The sequence below is a fragment of the Argopecten irradians genome, chromosome 8, assembly GCF_041381155.1.
Source record: "Argopecten irradians isolate NY chromosome 8, Ai_NY, whole genome shotgun sequence".
In the NCBI taxonomy this organism is placed as follows: domain Eukaryota; kingdom Metazoa; phylum Mollusca; class Bivalvia; order Pectinida; family Pectinidae; genus Argopecten; species Argopecten irradians.
In genome coordinates this window covers 28,793,339-28,797,148 of record NC_091141.1, presented here as the reverse complement: position 1 = coordinate 28,797,148, position 3,810 = coordinate 28,793,339, and the positions used below count along the sequence as shown (strand labels likewise).

General features: G+C 35.2%; 1 pseudogene; it reads right to left on the bottom strand.

The window, feature by feature from the left end:
* LOC138330073 (uncharacterized) lies at positions 1 to 2,890 on the bottom strand (annotated as a pseudogene).
* Positions 2,891 to 3,810: the final 920 nt, after the last annotated feature.

Below are 3,810 nucleotides of genomic sequence, written 5' to 3'. Positions count from 1 at the left end.
ATACATATGTGATGGGTTTTAGTTAGATTTTATGTAATTCGTTGTTGATCAGTTTACGTGTTTGTAGATCTTATCGTATCATTAAGTAGCTGTGTTGATAGTCTTTATACATTTTCTGTTTTAAAAACACATACAATGCAAACCATGTTTGAGAGTGCACCAGATTCACATTCTAATCTGCGTGCAAATGATGTTGAATATCTGTTTTTAGGCGGACTTACGTAAATTCGTGGCAATCTGAGGGTTTAAATATGTTCAAAAAAGACCAGATACAACTTATATTCTTTTTAACGTAATTATGACCACCACTTAAAATCAATTATGGAACAAAGTCTAATGACCATACTTTCACTATTTTTATTAGAACATAACAAGATTCATGACTACAAAATGGCATTCGTTGATATTGAAAGGCTGCCAAGAGACGTTATGAAGAAAAAATAGATTAGAAAAACTAATATTCTAAATTTAGGCGCCTTTTTACGATATCATGCAATAACAATCCTGGTTTTTCGTACTCTAGTATCGGAGAAAAATCAGCGAAAAAGTCAAAATCTGAAAATAGGATGGGTGTGATATCGCTTTCTTTATAGTACGATGTCACGTTGAAGGGATGAAGTATCTTTCGCGTGGGGAGGGGGTGCAATATCAGTTTCAAGCGGATGGGATATTACCGGTCTGCTGTTATATATGACATTTTAGGATTAAAAAAGTGGTATCATCAATTATAATAATTGTAGGCTTTATATATTCTACCTGATTTATGAATGTAATAAAAGTATAGTTTTGTTGTTTGTTGATGACATTGTTGGTAGCTGTTCGTTGAACAATAATTATGATGAAGGCTTTGTCTTCTTTTCCATGGTTTTAATTTGGTTCGATATGCATAATTAGCATATTTGATAAAGGATCGTATAGCCCTATACATCCTGACGGGGATTACAATAATAACGTCTTCGTCTACTAAATACATTCTATAAAATTATTTCCATGCTGTGGTGTGCCTGTAGTGCGGTGTCCTGTGGAGTGTGTGAAGTAGAGTGTATTTAAAGAATAATCCGAGTATCTTATATATTAGATACCAGGAAGCAGGAATGGCGTAAAGCTCACGATTCCAAAGTGATGTCAGGCAATTATTGAATAACAACCTCCTAGATATGAAATAACGTCATATATGGACTTCTAAGACGATGTTCCTTGATCAACTGCCTGAAGATATATTTGAAAATTATATGTATGTGCATATGTGCAATGACCATGACTTAACCTAAATCAAATTTTCATAACTATGGCCTGGTAACACTACATAAATTACACCATCTTTAACTGCGTATAATCTTACGAATATGTGTAACCGAATACCAAAAAATCGGAGTCATAATGCATGACTTTTTCCATTAAATTCGTGCTTGGTACTGATTTCTGTAAGAAGCCTTCTTTGCCGTTTTATGTCCACGTTTAAGATTAATCTTTACATACTCCTTAAAGCTATTACAATGACATATTCAATAGCTTCCACATCAAGATTGTATTTTGGGGTTAAAATGTTAGTCTCAAACATTAATTTCAAATTTCCTTTCTGCTTGACAAAAATTTTACGAACAATCAAAGCATAGCTCAAAAGATGAAGAGATCGTGAGACTATTCTCAAGCCGCGATTAATGTGCTCCTAACATTTTGTACAAGTTCACTGATATTCCGCCTCTCTTCCGAATGACGGAGCTTATTGGACAACTGCTGGGCTAGCTCTGCCTGCTTTAGGGCGTCTTCATTGCTCCCTTCTTGCAGTCGCAACCTCGCCTTTGCTACATGAAACAACATCTGCCACTTGATTTCTAACTTTCCCCAGTCTTTGAAGACCTGCTGGAGAACCATGTTCGCAGACGTTAAGTCGTTTCCTGACACGGACTCAGTAACAGGCTTGCCTCTGTGAGTCATACCAAGGTAAAGAAGCACTTTCACCAACAGACTTCTTCTAATGAACGCTGATCGATACTGCTCATCCGCTTTGGTTACATCGGGCAAATTGTCAACTGTGTTGATCATTTTCTCAAGTAAGGTTTTCATTCTATCCCTGATCTCTTGCTTCCCTGTTCGTTCATATGATATGCAGTCAATGCAGAACTCTGCCACGTAGAAATTCACTAGATGCATAGCATCCAATCTTAGAGACGTTGCTGCCAATCTGATGCTGTTGTATTTATGCACGATATCCTCCATATCATAGCCCTTTGGAAACATTAACATTTGCGCCTGAGCAGCCATAACCATGATCGTCGATGTCAGTGGATGTTCTGTATGAACAATCAAACTCCCTACATCATGGATTTGTTGAAGGACATCACATGGTTTGTCTGCTTCCAACAAGAACCGCAACCAGGCCAATTTAGCGTCCATAACAACCCGCGCTACTCGTGCCTTTTCCACCGACTGTGCTCGAGTTTTGAAGTCGGTATCCCATTTCCACACAATACTGCTAACTCTCCGTCCAAGCGTGTCAATGGCACCATTGTCTCTATACAGCCTTAACTCTTCGTACACATATTTCTCATCTGAAATATCAAGACACTGGTTCATTACTGGTTGAACGGGCATACTTGTATTGTCCTCCTTTTTCATTCTCTGATACGTATCAACCAATCTCGCAGCCACAAATGTGTGTTGTGTATATCTCAGACAGTTTACAAGAACGTGAAATGGACATGTATCCACGATCCAGGAAAAATGTTAAGGAGCGATGATGACTGCAGTTATCACTGTTTATTTTTTGCATCAGTTGCCGAGACATCCCCCTTCGCCTGAACAGCTCCGCCATGATATACCGAGGGTCCACATTGTCTACGAGAAATGAAAACAATGTCTGTACAACTTTCCGTTGTATTGTGTCCATAAGTCTGAAAAACAAAAAAAAAAGATAAATACTCCTATCAAATTTTTTTCATAGTGTGAAATAATCTAGTGATTGTAGATAATTTTACTTTTTTTTTCTTTTGCACTCAGAGTTGAGAATATTATTTTTTTGAGCATTTTCTTTTATTATTTTCATATTCATAAAAATACCGATTCATGCAATATATATAGTACATACATACATACATACATACATACATACATACATACATACATACATACATACATACATACATACATACATACATACATACATACATACATACATACATACATACATACATACATACATACATACATACATACATACATACATACATACATACATACATACATACATACATACATACATACATACATACATACATACATACATACATACATACATACATACATACATACATACATACATACATACATACATACATACATACATACATACATACATACATACATACATACATACATACATACATACATACATACATACCATCACATACATACATACCATACATACATACATACATACATACATACATACATACATACATACATACATACATACATACATACATACATACATACATACATACATACATACATACATACATACATACATACATACATACATACATACACACACATACATACATACATACACATACATACATACATACATACATACATACATACATACATACATACATACATACATACATACATACATACATACATACATACATACACACACATACATACATACATACATACATACACACACACATACACACACACACATACATACATACATACATACATACACACACACACACACACCCATACATACATACATACACACACACACACACACCCATACATACATACTTACATACATACATA